Source organism: Micromys minutus (assembly GCF_963924665.1).
Source record: "Micromys minutus genome assembly, chromosome: 11".
NCBI classification, from domain to species: Eukaryota; Metazoa; Chordata; class Mammalia; order Rodentia; family Muridae; genus Micromys; species Micromys minutus.
In genome coordinates, this window is record NC_137980.1 from 3130685 (window position 1) to 3157747 (window position 27063).

The following is a 27063-nucleotide window of genomic DNA, read 5'->3' on the forward strand; positions in this document are numbered from 1 at the left end:
ACTCAACTGGTCGCAAGTCAAAGCAGAGACCCAAATGATGTGAGCTTCTCTGGCAAACTATCCACACACTGCAAGAACTCTGAGTGACGGGCACCTTGCTCTGCACTTAGTAATTGCACATTTATTTCAAGTTGAGTCAGCTGCCAAGTAAATACTTAAACTTGCAGTCCGGGCCAATGAAGCTCACTTTCCCTTCTTTTCTTTCCCCCCATGTTTTGAGAATGAGATTACCTGGGAAACAAGAAAATAATTATGGTTCCAAATGTTTGCAAATTTGTGACCACAAACAGGAACATATTTTATTTGTGTTTCCTTTCTCGTAGGCCAAAAATACCCACTGTAACTTCACTTCTGACTGTCCCTGTACTCTCCTGGGCAACGATATCACCAATGCTCAGGTGTTGTGACTCTCAAGATATATGAATTCACAATCACTTAACTATTAATCATTCATAATTGAAACAATACGTCATAAAGGCTGAGCAGGGAGAGGAGCCCGAAGCAAGGGGAAACAGGCTCTGAGAAGTGCTCTGGAGTTAACTGTTTAATAAAGCAACTCCTTCAGTCCACCTTCCTGGCTGCCTTTCTGCACACATCTCCACGGCTGCACTTCTGACTGTAGGAGGGCAGTTGTATAGGTCAACCTTGGTCATGGGAGTGGGGCTATGTTTTCTGGTCTAGCTGGAGGCCCAATTCGAGCATCAGGTAAAAGGTCAAGTAAGGTCAATACGATCCAGCCTAGGGAAGCAGCAGCTGTTCTATTGCCTCGAGTGCTTTTCAATTTAGAAGACTCAAGCAAAGCAGCTTCTCTGTGAATCATTGCTTTCCCAGGCTTATGAATCCCAGAGTCTCTGTCCTTTCCATTGCTTTCCAAACACGGCTTTGTTTCAGGCTTCCCTGCACACAGATTGCAGTGATGTGGGCAAACAGTTTTGACAAGATGTGCAGCTTTGAGAAAAAGCACTTTAGGCTTACAAGGGCCTGTACTATTGTTGGGCTCTGTGAAGGTGGAAGCAGAAGCTGTGAGTCTTAGCTCCCGCCAGGGAGACCCAGATCGACGCACCTTTAGTGCGGCAGGGTTCTGGTGTGCGGCGCGCTGCTCAGTGAGTGCGCCTGTGTTTCCTCTGGATCTTCTAAGATTTGCAACAATAGTTGCTCGTTTTATGGTTGGGTTCTAGGATAAAAAAAATCATCTTGCTTAAATGTATATTTTTCTCTCAGAGCATAATTTTTCCTGGTGTGTGTGTGTGTGTGTGTGTGTGTGTGTGTGTATACAGTGGCATAGAGGTCGCTCTCTTTATTTTATTTTATTTTATTTTATTTTATTATTATTATTATTATTTTTTTTTTTTTTTGAGGCAAGGTCTCTCAGTTGAACACAGAATTTAATATGGTTACTCTGACCAGTCAGATTGCTTTAAGAATTGCTAATCTCTGCTTTTGTTTCCTTTTCCCCTGAAACTGAAGTTAGGGGTAAGTTTCCACGCACACAGGCATTTCGGGGATTCTGGAGATTAGGACTCTGGCTCTCCTGTTTGCCCCACAAGCACTTTAACCTCTGAGTTTTACTCATAACTTTTATATTTGAGTTTCAAAAATGTGTGCTGGACACCAACCCATGTGCAGGGTTCAGAAGAAGAGTAAAATAAAAATGGAAGATCTCTACTCAGCCCTTGAAGATACAAAGGAAACCGGAGGTAAAAGCTTGCACAGTTCACACAAATGCTCAGAAACCTGCAGAGAAAGGCCCAGTTAATAGGATAACAAAGGCGGGAGCTGAGGTGTAGCAGCAGGCTCCCCGGAGGTATTGGTTTTTATTTTTATATAAGGCTTTGGAGCATCTGTTACTTTTCTTTACTTTCCTTTGGCAAATCTTCTGATTTTTTTTCCTTTTCTTTTCTTTTCTTTTCTTTTCTTTCCTTTCTCTCTCTCTCTCTCTCTCTCTCTCTCTCTCTCTCTCTCTCTCTCTTTCTCTCTCCACTCCCTCTCTCTTTTTCTAAGGATGCACTGTGATATTACGTGGCTGCCTCAAGCCTTCAGATACCAATGCTTGCAAGCTAGGTATGGACTATGCCATAGTAGGAGAAGAAATTAAATATCTTTGAAATAAAAGATGAGTCAGGTGAATTTGAATTTAGGACTTTTAAAATAAGGCAATTATAAACTGTTCTGTTGTCTGCTTCTGTAGTCAATGCTCTACAAACACACACAGCAGTTTACTGAATGCTGAAGACATAAAACAAATACAAGGACACATTTTTAGACTTTCTTTTGAAGGATAAAAGATAAACAAGCAGATGTTTAGTTAGGGAAAGGAAGAAGTCAGGAAAGAGATAGACTCCAATCTGAATGCTTATGGGCTTTGAACAACAAACTGGACAACCAAGGCTCTAGACAGAACGTGTACTTTGGGATCAGAGATGCTGAATTGAATTGTGTGATGTTATATATATTTTTAAACACGTGGCTTTCTACTTTCAGTTCCAATGACTTCACCTGGTTGTGTACAAGCAATGAGAAACATGTGTGTAACAGTTACGACAAATAACAGACTACAAAGGCATATAAAGACAGTCTCTGCTTAATTTGTTTATAACCATGCAAGGTAAAAAATGCAAATCCTAAAGCATTTTTTTCCCTATGGCAACATCTCCATCATAACAATAATGCATTCATGTTCATTTTTGATCAGGGAACATGACCTGAGACTATTTCTCTGGGTTCTGCTCTGTGTCTGTGTGAAGTTGCCAAGGGTTCAAGCGGCCCAAGCTTTGGAACTAGAGTGATGTACAAGCACTATCTTGCTGAACAGCTCTCCTAGTTGGTAAGCTATTTTGCCATTTTTAGTTCTTATTGCATCTGTAAAAGACAAAATAGACTAAATTCCAAGACCATGTTGTGGTATTTCAAGGAAGAAAAAAACTAAGCTGTTCTGATTTGATTTCTTCTTGGTCAAGGATGTGGCTCCAACCATTACTTCTGCCTTCAAGTGAGTTGCCTTCAGAGTAATATCTTGACTTAATGGTGATCACACTGACTCTGCAGAGTCAGCACTGATGCCCTTTGAGAGTATTCCACTCCGTGAGTATTAATAGTAACTACCACAAAGGACACAGTTGACCTTTTAGGATGAAGTTGCTGTGACTTTCTTTCCTGGTTCTCTTGTCAAGTAAACTGGGATGGGAAATGATAAGACAAAAAAGTCAGGACAAGTGAGATCTAACATGGGTAGAAGTATCTCAGCTCAAGAACTAGATGACAGTAGAGGATGGTGCGCATCTGAATGCCTGCCGGAGACTGCAGCTGTTCCTGAATTTATTACTCCAGGATTGGGGAAGTTGGTCCCTGGAAGTGATGTTTCACTGAATGCAGAAACTTGAGTTGAGTAGGTCAGCCTGCATGTGGCTTTACTGAATCTCATTTAATATCTCAGTTCAATACTGAAAGAGCACAGAATTTATCCATTACGACATCACTCTTATTGATGTTCCTTAGCTCATTTTACTCTTTTGTCTTTTATGCATCCTTTTCCCCCCAGGATTCTGAAGACTGCACTTGTTTGAGGCTATGTGGTCTAATTTCAATAATCCTTCTTCCACTTAAGTCCTGCCTCGATCACACTGTCAGCAATTAGGGCTGGGGTTACAGCTCGGTAGTGAGGTACTTAGCCACACACAGAGCCTGGGCAGTTAACTCCTAGGATTGGAAAGAAAAATCTGTGACTCTTGTCTTCATTAAGGGTTTTAAACCTTTTAAATTTCATTTCTATCATTTATCAGAAGCTGTGGAGGCCTCATCTATAAGGGTCCTTGGAGCAAGAATGTGTACTGTTCCAATATTTGCTATAAGCTAGAGCATATTTATAGTAAAGTCTGAACATGTATGACTATTTAATAGCTGAAGAAGTAAGAACATAATCTGTGTGTTATTGCTAGTACAAAATGACTAAGTCCTACAATTTATAGGAAATAGTTATTTGGTAGGGAGGTGGCTCATTGGATATATAGGCTGAGAAGTTTATGACTGCTGTGCTGATATCTGTAGCCTCTGGTGAGGGCCTCCTTGCAGCATCATACATAGCAGGACGCATCTTCTGGTAAGACAGAACAAGTACATCATGTCAAATGTTTCTACCTCATTGTATGAAACATTTGTATAAATGCTATCATGAAAACCTTATAATCTTATCTAATTCCTTATGTACCAAAGGCCCTATGTTCAAATACATATGATTTTGAACATTAGATTTCCAGTACAGAAATGCTTGAGGGTCACATTCAAGGCATAATTGCCTATGTAGTTTAATGAGTTATTTTAATTGTTTTCTATTTCTGCCAGATCATGTTGGTTGTTGTTTTAGGGTGTTACTGCTGTGAACAGACACCATGACCAAGGCAACTCTTATAAAGGGTAACATTTAATTGGGGCTGGGTTACAGCTTCAGAGGTTTAGTCTATTATCATCAAGGCAGTACCATGGAATCATCCAGGCAGGCATGGTGCAGAAGGAGCTGAGAGTTCTGCATCATCATTTGAAGTCTGATAGCAGAATATTGGCTTGCAGGAAGCAAGGATGAGCGTCTTAATGCCACAATGAGACACCTACTCCAACAAGGCCACACACCTACTATAACAGAGCCACACTTTTTAATAGTGCCACCCCCTGGGCCCAGCATATACAAACAACAGCTGTATACTAATGAGCAAAGTTGCCTGCTCAGTTCTATTAGATCTATTTCCTTTCATAGTGTGCTTTCTGACTGGGAAGAATCAAGAAAACTATCATTTCTGCTAAAGATGTTCTAGTATCTGCTAAGGATGTAAATTCCATCAAAGACTTTTACATTCTTATTTTCCTTGGAATGCAAGAAAAAAAAATCATGAAAAGATAGAACCCGGAAGATAGAATATCTAGAAAAGAGATCAGAAGTCATAGATGCAAGCATTAGCAACACAATACAAGAGACAGAAGAGAGAATCTCAGGTGGAAAAGATACCATAAAAAATATTGACACAATAGTCAAAGAAAATGCAAAAAGCAAAAAGCTCCTTATACCAAAACATCCAGGAAAACCAGGACACAATGAGAAGACCAAACCTAATGATAATAGGTATAGAAGAGAGCAAAGATTCCCAACTCAAAGGCTCAGTAAATTTCTTCAACAAAATTATAGAAAAGAACTCCCCTAACCTAAAGAAAGAGATATCCATGAACATACAAGAAGCCTATAGAACTCCAATTAGGTTGGACCAGGAAAGAAATTCCTCTTGTTACATAATAGTCAAAACACCAAATGCACAAAACAAAGAAAGAATATTAAAAGCAGTAAGGGAAAGTAATATATAAAGGCAGACCTATCAGAATTACACCAGACTTCTCAACAGGGAAAGATAGAAGATCCTTGACAGATGTCATACAGACCCTAAGAGAACACAAATGTCAGCCCAGGCTACAATATCCAGCAAAACCCTCAATTACCATAGAGTGAGAAACAAAGATACTCTATGACAAAAACAAATTCGAACAATTTCTTCCCCCAAGTCTAGCCCTGCAAAGAATAATAGGTGGAAAGCTCCAACACAAGGGGGGAAAATAGACCCTAGAAAGAGCAAGAACGTAATCATCTTGCAACAACCCCAAAAGAAGATAGCCACACAAACATACTACCTCTAACAACAAAACTAACTGGAAACACCAATCACTACACCTTAATATCTTTTAACATCAATGGAAACAATTACCCAATAAAAAGACATAGACTAAGAGACTGGACACATAAGCAGGACCCAGCATTTTGCTGAAAATATAAACACATCTTAGTGACAAAGACAGTTACTACCTGAGTAAATGGATGGGAAAGAAATTTCCAAGCAAATGATCCCAAGAATCAATCTGGAGTAGCCATTTTAATATAAAATAAAATTGATTTTCAACCAAAAGTTATCAAAAATAAGGAAGAACAGTTCATACTCATCAAAGGGAAAAATCTATTAAGATTAACTCTCAATCCTCAACATCTATGCTCCAAATGCAAGGGTACCCACATTTATAAAAGAAACTTTACTAAAGCTCAAAGCATATATTGTTCTACACACAATAAGACTGGAAGACTTCAATGTCATCAATGGACAGATAGTAGAAACAGAAACTGAACAGAGACACAGTGAAACTAACAGAAGTAATGAACCAAATGGATTTAACAGACATCTATAGAACATCTCATCCTAAAACAAAAGAGTATACCTTCTTCTCAGCACCTCAAGGTCCTTTCTCCAAAACTGACCATATAATCGGTCAGAAAACAGGCCTCAACAGGTACAAGAAGATTAAAAAATCCCATGCATTCTATCTTATCACCATGGACTAAGTCTGGTCTTCAGTAACAACAAAAACAACAGAAAGCTTCCATACACAAAGAAGCTGAACAATGCTCTACTCAATGGTAGCTTGGTCAAGGAAGAAATAAAGAAATCAAAGACTTTTTAGAATTTAATTAAAGCAGTGCTAAGAGTCAACTCATAGCTCTGAGTGCCTCCAAAAAGAAACTGGAGATAGCATACACTAACAGATTGACAGCACACATGAAGGAGATGAAAGGGTTTGCAACCCCATGGGAAAAACAACATCAACCAACCAAAACCCTCCAGAATTCCAAGGGACTAAAACACCAACCATTTAGCAGACGTGGAGAGACTTGTGGCTCCAGTTTCACATGTAGCAGAGGATAACAGTGTCTGACATCAACAGGAGGAGCCGCCTTTGGTGGAGTGAAGGTTCGGTTCCCCAGTGTAGGGGAACGCCAAGGCGCTGAGTTGGGAGTGGATGTTTGGGAGTGGGAGCATCTTCATAGAATCAAGGGGAAGGGGGGATGGGAGAGGGTGAAAAAGGATAACATTTGAAATGTAAACACAGAGAATATCCAATTAAAAAGTGTGTGTGGGGGTGTAATATACCTAGGGTCTATTTTTTATCCCAAAGCCTTTAACTGTCTGTGAACAACATCTGACTTGCAGATGTTTGTTTTCTTCTTTTCTTTTTTCTTATTTAACTTTTCTCTCTCTCAAATCTTTTCCACCTTTTACCTACATTCCAAGGTATGCCCCGCTCCCTCTCTTAGTCATTTCATTCCCTCTAAAAAGCTAATGGTAGAGAGTCATGTCTTACGATATGCTGCTTTTTGTTTTCAACATTTATTTATGAGCTCTGATCTTTTGGTTGCTGCAGTGTCAGTGGGTTTGGTTAATTCATGGCAGAGGAATTGCAGAAGTAGATAGAGTACCCCTGATCAGCACACAGCTCAGAGCAGATGGCAAGACTTACTAGTGCTATCGCAGTCAGCTGTCCTATACTTTCAAGGAAGAACAAGAATGGGTGTTACCCCATCTGAATCTCAGGAACTATGACCATGTTACATATCTGGTATAGTCTGGTTAGTGTTGCCTGTGCAACAAACAAAAAATTCTATATATTAAATTTGAACCTTTGATATGACAGTAACTAGAAGTAGAGACTTTGGTAAGTGATTAGGTTATGAGGGATGCTGATGCTTGATTTTTGGATTTTCCAGCCTCAATAACTGTGAACAAAAGTTTTCTGGTTTTTTTTTTTTTTTTTTTTGCTGGCTATGGTGACGCACACTTTAATCTCTGCACTGAGGAAGCAGACACAGGCAGATTTCTGTGAGTTCCAGGCTAGCCCGATCTATATTGTGAATACATGATCAGAAAGATACACAGGGAGACTCTGTCTCAATTATTTCTTAAAACTGTCCACTTTAAAGTATTTTATTACAGTAGATCAAATAGAGAAAAATCATCTATTGGCCAAAGAAGATGAGGCTTACTGTTGACATCCAGCTTATGTTGGTGGCAAGATTATTCTATATCATTTAATCACATTTATTTTTTATTTTTATTGGTTATTTTATTTATTTATCCTTCAAATGTTATTCCTCTTTCATGATTCCCCTCCACAAACTCCTTATCTCCTCCCCCAACCTCTGCTTCTATGAGGGTGTTCTCCACCATCCCACCCACTCTGCCACCCACCCACCCACTCCCACCGCACAGACCTAGCCTTCTCCACAATAGGTCATCAAGCCTTTATTGGACCAAGGAGATCCCCTCCTACCGATGACAGATAAGGCCATCCTCTGCTACATATCCAGTTGGAGCCATGGGTCCACTCTGTTTGTACTCTGTGGTTGGTGATTTAGCCTTGGGAGCTTTGGGGAACTGGTTGGCTGAACCCCTTCAGCTCCTTCAGTCCTTACCTTAACTTCTTTATTGGGGTTTGGCTGTGAATATCCCCATCTGTATTAGTCAGAGCCTCTCAGGGAACAGCTATTCCAGGCTCCTATCAGCAAGCTTTGCTTGGTATCAGCATTAGTGTCTGGTTTTGGTGTCTGAACATGGGATAGATCCCTAGGTGGGGCAGTCTCTGAATGGCTTTTGCTTGAGACTCTGCTCCACTCTTTGTATCTGCCTTTCATTTTGACAGGTGGAATTTTAGATTATTATTTCTGAGGTGGGTGGGCAGCCCCATTTCTCATCAAGTGGTATGGCCATTATATATTCTCACTTATAAAAGCATTTATGGGGCAAAAACCACTCGAATATTATGAAAAACAAACACCAGTTTTGTTATGAATTATTACAACCAAAGTACCATGCCAAATAAAATTAGAATCAGTCAACTACCATAAGTACAAAAACATACTTTTTTTTCAATATAATAGATTAACCTTGAAACATGGCCATTTAAATATATTCATGCCATTTAAAATTATACATAGGGAAAAAATCTATTGAACCATGAAAATATCATACATGGGAAAATATGCAAAATTACAAAGCTTCTAATTTTAATATCTAGTTTGCATTTCCATATTACAGGGTATAGTTCATTCTTGATTCAGTAATGAACATTCTCCATGTATAAGATGATGCCCGCTAACCTTAGGTACCTAAAATAAAATAGATGTTGATTCAAAGGCAGCTTTAATTAGTTGAGGTGGACACATCTTAAAGTCTCAGGTTTTTAGAAAAACTTAAGACTTGGGTTGGAAGTCCTTGGCTTCCCAAGCTCCAGATTTGTAGAAACCAAAAGTTCATTGAGTCTGTTATATGAAATATGAAAAGAAGTGGTTTTTAATATCTTGGAAGTGAAGTTTAGGATTTCAGTCCAAGGCATGTGTTCAAGAATAACACTAGTAAAAGCTAACACCTTCTCCCCAAATTTTTTAGCAGCTTAAAACAGAAAGATTTTTTTTTGTTGTTGTTGTATAAAATGAAGCTTATGCATTTTGAGCATTTTTCTCATGAGATGCTCTGCACTGCATCTAATGACATGGGCACAACTCTTGGGTTTTCCAAGTCAGGAAGTCTCAGCACACATATCAGACAAAGCAATTTAAATATTAGTGCAATGAGAACAAGCTTTCAAGGAGACTGTAGTGAGTTAAGAAAAAGCAATGACTGCTGTCAAAAGGCATGAATGAAGTTACCTGTAAATGTTTTTTAGAGACAAAGAAAACACACAGCTATTGTAGCCACTGACTCCATCTCTGTTGTGTTTGTGAATAAAGTCCATCTGTGGAGCATCACTTGAGATGAGTCTTTTTGTACCTCTAGATATAGATAAAATTTCCCATGTCGCAGAGCAACGATTTCCAACATAGTCTACAAATCTGGCAAGCTGAAGTAGACTGGGAAGCCAACGCTGTTTGCCACACTTCCTCACTCTTTGATAAAATGGCTCACCAGGACTTTGTGGAGGACCAGGAGCCGCCTCAACACCAAAATTCGGTTATTTTTACCATCATCTCTGAATCTTCCCCCCAAATTACTACTACTATTGTCACTACTCTTTGGATCATTGTGATTTGCATGAAAGAACTTATATTTTTAAAGGATCCTAGATCCTAAAACCCATTGTAGGATTTTATGTGTTCTCTAAAATAGCTAAATAGAAAACCAATGATCATTGGAGAAAGAAGGGGTAGGCTCAATTATTTGGACTTTAAAAGAATATCTTTCCAAATCCTAACCTTATTTTTGATTTGGATATTTTGACACTAGAAGTCAGTCTATTTTAATGAGAAATATAATTTTGCTTCAGTTTGTACTTTAGATGCCTTTTTATTTTTTTAGTAAGTTCACTTTCCAGCTAATGTCAATAGCTATCACAACAATTTTTATGAAGCTTTTCACAACAATACAGGGAAATTCCTTCAGCTGATGATTATTTCTAGGTTCCGTTTATCTCTTCTCCATCCTATTGTCTACACTGACATCCATCAGATCCATTTAAATACAATGGGGTAATCCTACCTCTGTTTAAAATCACCCTGTAGTTTACTATTGCCTATATGATTAATTCTTTTACAGAGAAAACAATTCTCTAGAATTTACTTTTTCATTTTCTAGAGAAGCAGTTTTGTTCCTGCCCTCACTCCCTACAGGATCCATTCAGACAGTAGCATTTATAGTTCTACAAAGCCAACACACACTAGGGAGTTTGCAACCATGTTTCCTTTGCCTGGAGTGCATGCCTTTTGTCTTCTCCCTGATGATGTTGTCTTTTATGAAGCCTTTCATGTCTGTCGTCCATACTAGTTGGTTATCTTTTTAAAAATATTTGTCACTTTGTCTTGTCCTTTGAAGCTTTACATCACTACATCCATTCTTGGTGTTGTGCACTACAGAACTTCAAACCCCTTTCCCGGTATGAAGAAACCGTTGTGGACAGTGTTTACTGAAATGCTCTCCCAGATAAGCTGCAGGGTTCTACAGATAAAGTTTGCACAAAGGTAACTATCTGCTGCTGTACTCTCCACTTTATGCCTTTAAACTGTTCTCATTTTACTTATTTATTTACATATTTAATTTTACTATGTAACCTTGGCTGGCTGGGAACTCACTATATAAATCAGGCTGGTCTCAAACTCATTGAGATCCTTCTGCCTCTGCCTCCCAGTGCTAGGATTAAAGGTGTGTGTGGCCATGCACAGCCTCTATTTTTTTTAAAATAAATAAATAGCTTTGTAGTATTTACTAATATCAAATAGGACTCTCCACTTGGGTAGTTCTTTATCAAGAGATGGACTTGCCCCTCTCAATACTGGTCTTTCACAGAAAGTTTAGAGTCAGGTTTTTGAGTTATACAAAAACAAATCAAAATCCAAAAAAAAAAAAAAAAAAAAAAAAAAAAAAATGTTTTTACGAACCTAAGTTTGTTTTTAATATGTAGAATATTTTGGAGATGACTGAAGTTTTTATAAATGTGAGTCATCTTATCTATGAACATGAGCTATCTATTAAAACTTTAAAGCCTCTAATATTTTCTTATCAATATTAATAATTTTCTCTAATTTTTTCACAGCTTAATTAAAAATCTAATTTGTGTTTTCTGTTTATTTATCTTTAAACACTGATGATTTTATTCATTACTGTAAAATTCTTAACATTTTTTTTTTTTTTGAGAATGGTTATGTGGATTGGTGTTTTGCCTACATTTATGTCTGTATATCCCATACATGCATGCAGTACTTGGTGAGGCCAGAAGAGGGCGTCAGATTTTCCTGAAACTAGAGTTACAAATGGTTGTAACTGTCATGTAGGCAATGAGAATAAAACCTGGGTCCTTTGGGAGAGCAACCAGTGATCTTGACCATTGACCCATCTCTCCAGGACCCTTCTCTCATTATTTTAAAAGAACCTTTAAAGGCAGTATTAGGTTCAAAGCAAAACTGGGAGGAATGTATACAGAGTTCCAAGTATCTTTGTCCTCTTCCTGGATACAGAATATTCCAATTATAATCATTCCCCATCAGAGCAATTCGAAGCAATGATAATGGGACCACATTGTCACTAAGTGGTTTACTCTTAATGGGGTGTAGTATGTTAACATGGCAGGTGTCCATGGTTACTGTATCATCTAGATTATCTCCACTGCCTTGAGCATCCTTTATACAGTTGTCTTTATTTTTGGGTCCTGTGACAGAGTTTTAAGGTGAAGTTATCACAGTGGCAAGCCTTATCTTATGTTTTATTCTATCACTCCCATCAATTTTTCTTTGTTCTTGGATTTAAAAAATTGTATATATTGTGTTTCAATTATTTTTGACTTGGTCTTTATTTTCAAAAGAAAATGTTGTTTAACATTCTTTGAGCTTCCTGGCTCTGTAGTTTGATTCCTGTCAGTTTTGAAAAGATTTGGCCTACTAGAACTGCAGAATTTTTTTTTCTTCTGGTATTGTCATTGTACATTTTTTAAACATCTTGAAGTTGTCCTACAGTGTTTTGGCTGCTCACTGATGCTGTCTCCATCAACATAAGTTTATAGAGTTTACGATTAACTCTTCATCTATGTGTAATCTATTGATGAGTTGAAAGAAACCTTCATTTCCCTTCCTACATGCGATGTTTAGCCATAGCTTTTGACTCTTCCTTATAATCAATATTTTTATTGCTTGTGTTGTTCACCTAAATGTTCACAATGTATACCTTTCCTAATAGAAGTCCCTCTTGATATATTACTAATAGTCACATTTGATTTCTTATCTGTCAGTTGCAACATACATGATGCCCTGGGCATTACTATGGCTACTGATCTGTTTTCTTTTCTTTTCTTTTCTTTTCTTTTTTTTTTTTTTTTTTTTTTTTTTGTGAGCATTTCTTTGTTCTTCTGGCATGTCCATAATTTTATTCTGTTGTATGTTACACATTCTGTATCAGATGATTGAACCTAATTGGATGGATGTTAGCATGAGGTTTGTACTCTTCTTGCTTATCAATGCCCATGGTCCAGATTCTTGTAGTTAAGTGTCCAGAGTCTTCATTCTCCTCTCGCATCCCTTGCTTTCCCTTTTCCATTTTGGGAGCTTCCTATACTTATATAATATTGCTCTCCAGACACCCTGTGCATCAAAACTAACTGGTTTTTTTTTTTTAAGTTTTTGGCTGTTAATATACTGAAGGTTTATTGGTATGGTGCTAGGAATCACACAGATGGAACATTCTACAGTATTTTGTAAGAATCTCATCTTTTGGTGGGCTAATTTCTAAGCTTTATAGCTTTTGCACATAGTTTTGTACACCGATGGAATGGTCTGTTTTGTTGTTGATGTTGTTGTTGTTGCTGTCACTTTTCACACATTTTTTTTGAAGACCTCTCTGTTCTCCTGCTACTCCTTTGGATAAAACAGAGGTTGGGAGAACTGAAATGGGCAAATTCCTCTCGGAAGCTGTGGTAAAGTTGATTATTTTGACAAGGCAACCCTAGAGAGTAGAGCCTTTTACAATAGGTATTTAGACATACCTTGAAGGCTTTGCTCTCCACTCTCCTTGCCAGAGGCACAAGGGGACCTTTTTCTGATTCTAATGTTATAACTTTGCATGGCTCACAGATCCTGGAGAAAAAGCCAAAATAAAAACAATAAAAATATATAAAGTGAAATCAATCAGTCAGTCAATTTGGGCCCACTGGGGTTTCTTCATACTTATATTTATCTATACCTACTCTTCCACAAAGGTAATAAACCAAACACCAGAAACCACCCACCATTTATTTTTCCATGGAGGTCATGGTTCCATTGATTTCCACTCTGGCTTATCCACCATTGGTTCTGCGTGTCACTTGTCTGAGCTTTGTAATCTCACCTTATTATCTACAGATCCAAGAAAGGGTTTACATTTTCCATTTGGCTTTTTTTGTTTTAGTGTGTGTATGTGTGCTCTTGTGTGTTCTTGAGTGATTCTGGTTGTGCACGTTGGACAGTCTACATTAGTCATTTTTCTCAAATGCTGGCTACATTGTTATTTCAAACAGTCTCTTACTGAACCCAGACTTCCCCAGTTGGTCCAGCCCAAATATCAGACAAGCCCTGAGGATCTTCTTATCTCTGCTACCTCCATGCTGGGACTTCGAGTGCCACATCCTACCTCCCCTGGCTGCTATGTGACTTCTAACATATGCAAGGCAAACACTTTGTCATCTGAGCCATTGTCACAGCACCTGTACCACATTTATTTATTGATTTTGTAATGAGTAAAGATTTCCAAGGTATTTTTATGTTCAATTGGAAAGTGCATGCTTTTTGTTTTGTTTTTGTTTTTGTTTTGTTTGTATGTTTTTTTGCTTTTAAAAGGAAGATTTGTTTGAGAAGGTTCATTTAGTTCAATACACCTAAAAGGAAATTGCAATACAATGAAAGACTTAAATCAAGGCCTCAGAATTTCATACAAACACCAAGACAAAAAAACCTAAAACATAATGGTGTTGCATCTCAAAATCTCCATTAATTAAAAAAAAGAGCTTTAAACACATGCATTACAGGTTATTAAATGAATTTAGAATTAACAAACATGCCAAATGTTTTTATTTTTAATTATAGATACACCTCCTATAGTTTTACAAAAAAGCATGTCTTTTCAACATGCATCAACAGTGTTCAATATATGTATGCATGCATGCATGTATGTATGTATGTATGTATGCATGCATGCATGTATGTATGTATGCATGCATGCATGTATGTATGTATGTATGTATGTATGCATGCATGTATGTATGTATGTATGTATGTATGTATAAGAGCAACATTTAACATAATTCAACCACTTTAACCTAACTACACTTACTGCTTACGTACATCCTACAGTAACTAGAGAGAAGCTGGGAATTAAGGTTAACAGTTTACGTTCACTCAACCTTGCCCTATCATCCTAGGTGACTACCATGTTCAACACTGAACTTTCTTTGAGCGACGCTGATGTTCACTTAAGAGAGCAGGCATAGAACCACAAGGCTGGGTTGCAAAAGCTTAAGAGTTAAAAAAAATTTCCTTTTGACCAAGAGTTAGTGATCAAAGTCAATTAGGTGCCTATCCGGCACTCATACTAGACCTGCTAGCCACCCCTCCATTCCATTCACGCCCACAGATGCATGGCTCCCACAGCTGTAGTAGCTGCTGTCCACTGCTCCTTGGCTACCTATGCAATGCTTGATTGAAAATCACTGGAGGTCATAATCTCTAATGCTGCTCTGACCTCCTTAGCCACCTCTATCACCAACACTCAGCTGCAGGCTGGCTGGGCCACAGTAACTGGACTGGTTTACATAAACACCACCACTTGCTCCTGTTGTCGAGTTCAAGAAGAGCTCCACATATCTGTGTTGCGTATCTGCTTTGTCTTTTGACACAGCTGCAACAGCATCTTCGTGGGTTTTGCAAACTCAACATTTGCTTCACCAGTTGCTCCGCTCAGGTCCAATCTCAACATGTACTCTCACATTCTCAGTAGCTCTGTGGGGTAATCCCCGCATGTACACACAGTGTCCCTGTGGACTCCGGAAAGCAGAGCCACCATCCCTGTATCTGTGGTCAGATGTTCCTGAAAAACAATAGCTGAGGTCTCTTCCTAATCTATCTGAACCAAATCCATAGCCATCAAAGCCATGATAATTATCACAGCCTGCACCACAAGCAGCACACCCCATCCTCTCAAAGCCAGTTCCTCTGCCAATGCTGATTTACCCTCTGCCACCCCAGGTCTGTCATAGGGACTTGGCCGCTGCATGGCCATTAGGTTCTGTGGTGGGCCATGAGTTCTAGCTTCAGCTCGGCTTCTCCTAAATATTTCAGTATACCTGAGTCCCATTCTTTCCTTCTGCTTCTTTAGAGGCTCTTCAGCCATTTCCTGTGAAGAAACCCGCACGAAGGCCTCCTCTGTATCCTCTCCTGGAAGTCCACGGGCAGTGCCATCTCATTTGACATCCTTTCCAACCCCGAGAAGAACTGAACAATTTCTTCCTTGCTACATCCAAAAGGGAGTCCTCTGAGCCACACAAAGCCATCATTGGCCATGTCAGGACCATTTGGACCAGAATGCTTCAGCACCCAATCCATTTTAATGTTGTTTGACTCGAATACTTCAACATAGCTCTGTCCCATAGTTTGTCTGTTTTTCAAGGCCAATTTGGCTTCATCTTCTGATTCAAGTTCAACAAAAAACCTTGCCACTTGGCCTGCCTTCTTTGGTGTAGATTAAACGATTACCTTGACCCCCATTTTGATTATGCATTCAGAAAAAAGCGCTGCACTTCATCCACGGAGCAGGACCAGAGCAAGCCCCGGACCTTCACCACGAAGCATCAAAACAGACTGTAAGGGTTCCACACAAAGCCTCCGTGTGGCTGAGAAGTTATCGGAAAGTGCATTCTTGATAGAAGCTGAATTGCTGTTTATTTTATGTATAGTACTGGGTTACATTTGCTAATAACTTGTTTAGGTGTTTGGTATTTGTGTGCATGGATTAGATTGGCCTGTAATTCTCTTTTTTTTCCCACACAGTCCTTGTCTAGTCTTGGTTTCAAAGTTTAATATAACCACACAAATTTAGTCCTTCTATTTTCCCTGCTTGTCTTGCGTTCTGAAACCAGTGTTATAAGATTAGAACTACTTGTTCCCAGCACATTTTGTAGAGATCACTTGTAAATTTGTCTTAATCTATTGTTTCCTATGTGGGAAAATGTTACTCTCCACTTCAGTGCACACCGATGGTACAGAGCCATGTAAACTGTGAATCATTGTAAACATCTTTTGATAATTTCTTCTTGTCTAGCACTGTACCCTTAGTAATTAGTGCAATGCACACTTTGAACACTTAGTTAATATTTTCTAATTAATCAGAATGAAGTTATTCTTAAGATTTTCTTATTGGTCTTGTTTTTTGTTTTTTCTTCTGGTGTCTTATTCCTGTTGAGAAGGTTAGACCCGGGCAGCAGATAGCCTGCTCAGGAGACTTCTCTGATAATCCAATACGGGCAGGTCAAGACTGGTTTTTAAAACATGCACTCCCTGAAACCCTCCAATCAGCTTTAACTGTCACTAACTTTAAGAGTGACATCAGAGTCAAATATTGCCTGTCATTCTGTGCCATATGTTGGACCTTGGCCTAGACTGTGTCTGGGTCCATAGATTTTAAAAAACGCTTTAATAATTGGTTGTTTTTGATATCTTAACATTTTACAAAGATCTCTACAACCAGTCTGGCTGGATTCTGTGTGGAGGAATCCAAGTCAGAGGCTACATTTAGATACATCCTGCGAATCCAAAGTAACATGAGCAAAGTTCTAGTCACGCCATAGTTTATGACTGCCAAAATGTGGACACGGAAGCAGTTATTTTAAAACTTGATAAGCAACACAGCATTTTGCAGAACTGTGGAATAAAAAGAATGCTCCTAGTTGCCCAATTAGAAAAGCTCTTTCAGGATTATTGACATCTTGTCATTGAAAGCCCTTTACCTGGGTATGGGATACATACTTCAGGTCAGAGTTGTTTTGGAAAACATAATTTATATTTTAGGTAAGATTTTTTTAAAGCCTGATTTAAATTCTAGAGAATTCATTATATTTGATATTTTATGTTGGAGAGATTTAGTAACCTTCTTGTTAAAAATGAGAATATATTTAACTTTTATTCATTTTAAGTATAATTTATACTCAAAGATAGATCTATCTATCTATCAATCATATATTTAGATTCCTAGATGCCTTAGTATAATATTCCTGTATTACATTTTTTTTCTGGGTTCTTTTGAGGGGGTATAATTTATACACAAGTTAAATTGGGAAGCTGGAAACTTCTTCAGTGTTCATGTAATGTTTAATTTAAATTATTTCCAACCATAGCCCAAATCTTATGCTGCTATGGACAATCTGTGTTTCTTGGTATATGTCCCAACATTTTATTTAACAAAATAGAAATAGAAGAACAAATATAAAAGCGCCAAATGTGAAGTGGAGCTAGAGCTTTGACAGACATAACAGCAAAGCGACTTCATCTTACAGAGCTCGATTCGGGGACATTGCAACTAAAAGTTTTCATTTTGAACATTTAATTCAATAATGTAAAGAACAACTCCATACAATATAAAATGGAGAAATGTCCAGTGCAATCCTCATTCTCATAAATCTGTTGGTATGAAAGGGCATCAGGTATAAAGAATCCAATCTCGATTTGGTTCTGATTATTTCAGAAGATCTGCCTCTTGAGTCTTTCACACCAACTTCCCCATGTGGTGAGACAGGACTATTTACTCAGTTTTAAAGAGTGATTATTAATGATTACGTGTGTATAACTTAATTGCATTGATGTTGAGCTGTTGAGATTTTCAAAACTTGTATTTGCAAATGAAGTGAACCCTGCCAAAATTGAACACTGATGTTCACTTGGAAGAGAAAATACAGAAGTGAGCAAGTTCTTGAGCAGAAAAGCAACTTGACCATGGCATACATTTTCTTCCTTTCCTCTTCGTAATTGTATTTTTTGTTCAACAGCTCAAACAGTTACAAGGAGCAGACCTGCGTCTGACAGGAGAAGTAGAATAAATAGGTACATTTTTATTGGTTCATATAAATATGCTGTAGTTGTTGCCTCTCAGAGCTTTGGTTGAAAGTGATTCACCTTTGCTCTCTAATGTGTCATGAACGGATAAGAAACCACCTGACTCAATGCATTGGCACAGTTGAGAATATAAACCTTGATGACTCAAACTACAGGAGTGCAGTTTTTCACCTTGCCAACCAAAACACTGCACAGTTAAGTACCAATGTAGCTTGTTAACTGTATTCTGTCCCTAGGGACCATCTGTTACTTAAGTAGGAGCAACGGATACTGATACTGAACGAATAACCTATGATGAAGAGCATGCATTTAAGGACTGAGTACATGGTTCTACTAGATGAATCTTGAAAGACATATGTGCTCTAGATTAAAGAATGCTGTAGCTTATTTCCAAAGTCTTTACATAGATTGCTTAGAAAAGAGATGATAGCTGCTGGTGCTTTACTATAGACCACATCTCAGAGATATGAGAGTGAGGGAAGAGTGGAAAGTAGACAGAGAATAAACCCAAAATAGTGCATTGTGGAACTGCAATGATATAAGCACATTTGTCTGTTACACTGAATGGCTCCAGAGAGGAGCTGTGCAACACTGCAGAGGTGTGGGGATGCTTGATGTTTGTGCTTCTCTCCTGTCATTGGCCTTACTACAGGGATTATTTCCTGGGCATATGTTATCTGGACTATGTGGATAATCTCCATAAAGGCTATGGTTATTTTTGCCTGTTGTTGGTGTGTGTGTGTGTTCCTATATTAGTAAACCCATAAAAAGACTATGTATAGAATTCATGTGTTTGTACAATGATGAATTCTAGGGTATGATTTGACATGATTCTCTTTTATTGCATTTTTTTCAATTTATTGGATATTCTCTGTATTTACATTTTAAATGTTATACCCTTCCCTCTCAACTCCCCTCCCTCCTCCCCCTCAACTTGCTTCCATGAAGTTGCTCCTTCTCCCAATCACACTCTCCACCTCCGTGCCTTGGTGGTTGATGATGTTGTTCTTCCCATGAGGTTGCAAACCTTTCAGCTCCTTCAGTTCTTTCTCTAATTCTCTCATTGGGGTCCCAGTGTTCAGTCATATAGTTAGTTGCAAGCATCTTCAACTGTATCAGTATGACTCTGGCAGAGCCTCTGAGGAGACATCTATAACTGGTTCCTGCCAATAAACACTTCTTGGCATCAGCAATAGTGCTTGGGTTTTGTGGCTGCTTATGGAGTGGTTCTCCAGGTGAGGCGGTCTCTGTAGATCTTTTCTTCAATCCTTGCTCCTCTATTTGACCTTGTATTTCCTCCCATGTGTGTTTGGTTTTCCCTTCTAAGAAGGACTGAGGCATCCACATTCTGGCCTTCCTTCTTTTTTAAGCTTCATAAGTTCTGTGGATGGTTTCTTAGGTAACCCAGTCACATAAAAGCACTCATGATACGTACTCACTTATAAGCGAATATTAGCCCTAAAAGCTTGGACATGATTCTCAATACAGGCTATACATTGTAGTTATAATCACACAAAAGCTGTGGGTAGAATAGACATAAAAGATTCTGTCACAAAGTCTAAAAGGGAAACCCGAGACACTTTAACTCTGAGGATCTCTTTATGTCTCAGTGGAACATCGAGAAATGTAGGCACACATTGTAATGTGATAAACTGAGGAATAGAGTTCAAAAATGGCCATATTCCTGAAAGAGATTCAGAAAAGGTTGCTGAGAAATGACATGTAGCAGCAGTTTGAGGAAAGGAAGCCAGCAGACAATTCTAGCCAACAGTGCAGTATTCCTAATGCCCCAAGGTCGTAGTGGTTATCAGTGCATAGACACATACCCAAAAAGTCTATGGAAAAGCAGGTAACAACCAGTGTAGCCTGCCGAAGAAGACCACCTACAAACTGCTCATATAACCAACTGCTCCACTTTCATCTCCCTACAGTCAAACCCCATACGCGAGAAGTAGAAAATTCTATAATATAAACATATTTCCAAGGACCACCCATTTCATAGCCTGTTCAGTATTAGGTTTTTAAATCATTCAATATGTCTTTGTCTAATGGTCAGAAAATTGTTTTTTGCATGTCAAACCCATGTAGCAACACCTTATTTTGATACGGGTTGGCATTATCTTTCATTTCTGTTCTTTTAAGCTTGACATTAAAACCCAGAGTTGAGTGAGTATACTTTTGTCCTGTACATTGAGTGGATCTAAGCTAAGAAATGTGTGATCAGGGCTGGAAGAGATGGCTCAGTGGATAAGAACACTGGCTTCTCTTCCGGATGAGCCAAGTTCAATTCCCAGCACCCACATGGCAGCTCAGAACTGTGTGTAACTCTAGTTCCAGGGCATCTGACACTCTCACACAAACATAAATGTAGGCAAAACCCCAAATGCACATAAAATTAAATAACTTATTTTATCAAAAATGTATTGTTGTTTCTCTATTTTCCATTCAATATATGGGAAATTAGTAAAAGTTTATATTGCAAAAGATTTAAAAATCTACCAAATTAATGAGAAATTAGGGTGTTCTAAGACTATTTGTATGTCATATTTCTTTTGTAACACATATTACACATATAAAAATTATTCCTATCAATAATGGCTAAATCAAAACTGACTTTGAAATTCATTCTGTTCATGTATGTGATGAGCACAGAAGACACTGATACGGCTATAGTTATAAGTCAAGCATCATTCATACAGAGAGATGAAAATGAATGTGTCATCACCCTGCACAGTGAGGCCACTCAGGGAGCAGAGGTGATGCTTGGGGATGTCCTCACCAGGGACGTCTACAATGGAAGTGTGAGTCTGGAATGAAGAAGGAAGTTTTGATTTACCACTGGAGATCTGAACTAACTGAATAATAAATTTTAATAAAAAAGGTTTAAAAAGAAAAACAGAAGATTTTCCTTAGAATAGCTACATAGATCAGAGTCCAAATGAAGTTTATGGTGTGACCTGTATGCCTTCCTTGAGAATAATCAAGATTAAGTTTTTATGCTAGTTGATGATAATCAGTTTTAATAATCAAACAAACAAAAACTACAGCACAAAAACTTTCCAAGAAATTTCATTCTTTTACTTTGTAGTCCAAGCTAGTCTTGAACTCTTGGCAACCCTGTAGTGTCGGCCTCATGAATGCTCGCTGGGGGTTACCTGCCCAAGCCACTAGGTTCAGAGCATACCATACCAAACAAAGGAGAAAAACAAGCAAGCAAAAGCAACTAACAAAACTACCCCAATTTTCTTCAAGTTTGGAGTTCTAAAACCCAGCTCCTCTGCTCTAGTTGCAAAAGTGGGGCTGGTCTAGTTCATGAGAAGTTGAGTAAGTTAGATCCATGTGGAAGCCAGTCATTTCTTAAACCTCAACATTTGTCTGACAGAAGGTTTCTTTCTGGGTCAAAATCTTCCCTGTTCTTATTGAGGAAATGGAGCTGCCACCTGGTCTGTGGAGTTGTGTGGGAGTGTGTGTGCGCACGTGTGTGTGTGTGTGTGTGTGTGTGTGTGTGTGTGTGTGTGTGATGCTAAAGACTGCTGACAGTGGAAGTTTGTGTTCTTTTGTCTATTATCCATGTGAGAATTTCTGGATGTAATAAATTTTCTCCACATGTGCACTTGGGCAGGCTTTGCATAATCTTTCAGAAGATTTTAGGACCTATTGAAACCCATCTATGGACTTTTATTTTACATTATAAAAATAGGACTTTTGCTATGGTTTCAATAAAAGAAAGCTTATATGACTTCATACAAGGAAAACTTGTGGTAGAAATATAAGGATAAAATTTTAAATAAGTATATATGTGTCTAAAGCATAAAGATAATAGCTTGAAAAATAGAGTCACTTCTGAAAAAGGAATGCAGAGGGAGAGAGTGGACTTATTCAGCATTTTGATTTAATTTAAAATTAGACTCAATGTAAAAGAAATACTATGGAAAGAATGGGTCAACTTTGGATAATGTCTGCAAAGTGAACAAGATTGACTTGAAAAATTTTAGTCTCCAACACAAAAATTAGGAACAGGGATTTTAGTCAACTAGGAGAAGGATGGAAGGTACTGGGGAGGGTCAGTGATGGTAATGCTTGTGGACACTTGGGTAAGACAACATTTTAAAAAGTGAGATACGCCAGATAAGTATGTCTGAGAAGAAGAGCAAGACAGCTGGCTCTTATCTTCCCAGAGGCTGACATTTAACTTTACTGGTGTAAGTACTGCCTACTCCAACAGTTACAGATACTGTTTGATGTGCCCCGAGGATCGTCCAGTATAGAAAATCCTGTGAGATGAAGTCATTAAGATTAAGCATAAGCCAGGGCAGAGTGACTGGGAACTGTGAGAGTTGATTTAGAAATCACTTTGATGTGCTAGTAAATTTGGCTAGGAAAGTAGGGGTGCAGCTTTCTTGGTCCTGTGACACCTCAGTGGCAAAGATGAAGCCCCAGTGACATTGGTGATAGGCTACTTGGGGATTACAATCTGTAGGTAATTTATAGGAGACATCTCCGTGTGGGTATTATCTTAGCATGTGACCAGCTTGGAAGAGAAGCATAGCTCTGTGTGCTTGACATCTCTGGAATATATTGTCTACGCTAAGCAGAGGTTCATGCACAACAGTTGGTAGCCCCTTGGGGTTAATGTGCTAGACGCTTACCTTTGTAATTTATCTCCCCTAGGAATGGGTGATTCCAGGATCTGCATATTTGAGGGAGATGTTTCAGGTAAATACTGGGTTGTTATTTGGAGGCATAGTTTCTATTAAGCAAAAAGACAGTGAGGAAACAGGAAGTACATTATGGAGCCAGTGGTGGGATAACATTGGTGGCATAAACTTGAGGGTAAATCTGTTTCCTGTAGTTATTTCCCTCATCAAATCGAAAGAATAGACACATATGATTCAGTCCGATAGAAACTGAATGATCTTAGTTTCAAAAAAGGCTTAAATACTGGTGTTTAAAGCAACATGTCCTGATAGTTTTCCAACAAGATGAGATAGATTATGAATGTCTACCTTCAGTGCCAACTGTCCAAGCCCAAACTAGAGACATCTGCCAAGTGATTTGCATCCTAGTTCTTAATACCATTTCTAATGTCTCAGTTTCTTCCAAACGCAGTACGAGAGCTGTGGTGACTGTCAGGAAGAGAACTCCCGACGTGAGACCAATTTCGCAGACTTCTTAAAACAGCTATTTGGCACCCCAAATATTGTGGTTGGGGGTTAGAAATGGTAGGTCTCCCTCCAAACACTCTAAAATATCCTCATACGTGTTATAGCTGTGATAGTGACGTTTGTCAAGTTGGCCTTGAGAATATTTAAGTCTAACAACCAGGTTATTACAGCTCACAGAACTTGGTAAATGGCAGTATTTATTTAATTACAACTATATCTGTCAATTAAAAACCAACTACCAATGCTTTGGAAAAACAGTTTGATTATTTTTATTTTCAAAATATAGTATTTAAAAACGTTAATCTTAACGTGAGCTGAGAACATTCAATTACTTAGCTGGTTAAATTATCTAAGTTTTTTTTTTTTAATGAATTCACTTATTTACATTCCAAATGCTGCCCCCCATCCCCCTCACAGGGTCTCTTCACCATCCTTTTATTCCCTTCACCTCTGAGAGGGCATCCATGACCTCCACCTCTTCCCTGTATCCCCTACCCTGCTGCAACAACTCTGCAAGTTTAGGTGCATCCTGCCCCACTGAGGCCAGATAAGGCAGTCCTCTATTCCATGTGTGTCCTCTATTATATATGTGTTAGGGGTCTCAGACCAGCCTGTGTACACTCTTTGCTTGGTGGTTTAGTCCCTGGGAGCGCTAAGGGGACCAAATTAGTTGATATAGTTTTTCTTCCTAAGAGGTTGTCATCCCCTTCAGCTCAGTCAGTCCTTCTCCTAACTCTTCCACAGGGGTCCCGGACCTCAGTCCAATGCTTGGCTGTGAGCATCTATATCTGTGTTGGTCAGCTGCTGGTAGAGTCTCTCAGAGGACAGCCATGCCAGGCTCCTATCTGCAAGCACAACAAAGCATCACTAATTAAGTTTTGTCTTTTCTGAAGTAGAAGATTATCTGAAAATCTCTGAACCATCCCTATATAGCTAATTGATGTAACACCCATGGATTGTTCACTTTAGACCAAATCACTCCTCAAATACAAACAAGTAAAATACACTTAACGCATTTGATTAGTAAATACGTTGGGGGGGGGGTACTTTGGTTTAGTGAAATGCAGAATTAAGACAAACTCATAAAATATGGAAACAGTACAATCTGAAACACATCTCTCCCTAGTGAACCCAGGATCCATGTGCCCCACTGCATGCAGTGACCTCAGTTTGTCAGCTCAGCTCCTATCCAGAGATTGCTCCCATGGAGCCTTAAATATATTGTTTTGGCAGAGGCACATATAGCATGTAGAAACCGCTGAAATATATTGATAGGTGTTGCAAGTGGGCCTGAGATGGACTGATGTAAAGTGGCCTCTGGCAAGCATGTTGCTGTTTCTCAATTCCTCAGTATCTAAGGCGAAGGCTTTTAAACCCTCTTGCGGTTAAGCATCTACATAGCTTCCTGCATATATTAATGATATCTGTTATGAATGACCCTCTACGGAAAGAACATTTTTCTTTGTATAACCGTGGTGGCTTTTTTCCCCCTCCTTTTTATGTGGCAAGGATAAAGATAACTCAATAAGATTAAAGCAAAAAATTGAAAATTCATGATGTTAGTTAATTCTCTACATTTATCTGAAACTTTTTTGTCAGTCCTGTCCTGAGTGAATTTGCAAATGGTTTCTGCACTGGGTCTGACTAAGGAACTATTGTAGAAGTAAATGTGCTCTGTCTGGTCTTTGGGATCACCCTGACAATCTTGTGGACACCTCATTTGTAGCCTCACTTGTGCTTGCCATCGAGGAAGATAAGAAGGAAGAGAAATTTCTAGTCACATGAGTTGATTCCACAGCCCTGTAGAAATCAATGCTTTATCAGGGTGGTCTAAGTAACGAGGTAGAAGCAGTTCATTGGAAACAGAACAGAGTGCAGCTATAATGGCCTCGGAGCTAGCAACACACCCAGTGTGAGCACCAGAGCTGCCCTGCTTCGAGAGGGACCGTGAAACCATTGTGCATAATACCTCAAGAGCCTTTGCACATATACAAGGTAGGCTGTGCGATTTGGTTCTGGTTTGATGTATGTCTTTTTTCTCTGTACATGACGTTAATTTCATATATCCATATATCTCCCCACCTCATCTTTTTCTTCACCAATAGATGAGAAACAAACAGTACAGAAGAAACAAAGAGACAAGTGTTTGAAAGTTGAAGGAAAACCCTGAAAACAAAAACATAAATGTAATTTTCTTTTTTCTCCACTGTGATGTATTTTGGTGCTGCAGAAATGCCGTTTTACCCCCAACGTTGGCATTTTACCTTGTTAATACAAAATAGCACCCCTCTGAAACCGTGGTTTCCAACTCAGAATCCCATTTATCATGGAACAGGGACCCTTCTTAGAGACCAATAATGAAATAGATGGTATTCTTGATTTTACACAGAGAAAGGCATCCTTTGTAGGCTCTAAAAGATCCTGTGGGGAAGAGAATGGGTTGGGGGAGAGAGAGAGAGAGAGAGAGAGAGAGAGAGAGAGAGAGAGAGAGAGAGAGAGGGAGGGAGGGAGGGAGGGAGGGAAGGAGAGAGAGAGAGAGAGAGAGAGGGAGGGAGGGAGGGAGGGAGGGAGGGAAGGAGAGAGAGAGAGAGAGAGAGAGAGAGAGAGAGAGAGAGAGAGAGAGAGAGAGAGAGAGAGAGAGAGAGAGGGAGGGAGGGAGGAAGGAGAGAGAGAGAGAGAGAGAGAGGGAGGGAGGGAGGGAGGGAGGGAGGGAAGGAGAGAGAGAGAGAGAGAGAGAGAGAGAGAGAGAGAGAGAGAGGCAGAGGGAGAGAGAGAGGCAGAGGGGAGAGGGAGAGGGGAGAGGGAGAGGAAGAGGGAGAGCATCAGAGCCTGAGCTTGCAGGAGAGCAGCCACTTCACAATTTATGTGAGTGGTGACTTAGAGTTTGCGGTAGGAATGGGCACATTAGTGCTGTGAGTCAGATGTTTACTTTAAAAGTGAATACCCTAAAATATTTGTATCCACCCAGATGTATGTTTTGCTTTTTATGTTAAAAAATAGTCATTGGTGTTTTGACAAGAGGATCTTTAAAAACTCCTGGGATTGGATAGTGTTTAGTTATATTTTAACACTGAACTGTTACTTCCATTAATACCAACCTTAGTGATTTGACTTTGAAAAGGTTACAATATAGAGGGCTTTCCTTCTGGATTGTAATGCCAGAAGAAAACATTTCTTCCCTGAATAACATTATCACTTACATTCTTAAACAAGTTAACCTATCCCTCCCTCCCACCCTCCCTCCCTTTCTCCACTTCCATTTGCCTGTACAAATTCTAAAAAAACAGCTATTCTAAAATAAACAGCGATCTCATTTTTTCTATTAAGTCCAATCCCTTGTCTTACTCTGACCTTTTTTCTTGACTTTCCGTATCTGGAAAAGTATGATGAATAAAGAAAAAAAAGTAGGGGGAAAAGGATTTGTAAAGATGAGGTGGGAAGAGACAGAAAGAGAAAAAATAAAGTCAAGGAAAAGGTAAAGGAGTG

At 38.9% G+C, this 27063-nt stretch overlaps 1 pseudogene across 1 annotated transcript; it reads right to left on the minus strand.

Annotated features, from left to right (window-relative positions):
• Nucleotides 1-14884: 14884 nt before the first annotated feature.
• On the minus strand, nucleotides 14885-16146 carry LOC308426789 (heterogeneous nuclear ribonucleoprotein H2-like; annotated as a pseudogene). The gene has a single exon. The product of its transcript is annotated as a heterogeneous nuclear ribonucleoprotein H2-like (transcript).
• Between the last annotated feature and the right edge of the window lie 10917 nt (nucleotides 16147-27063).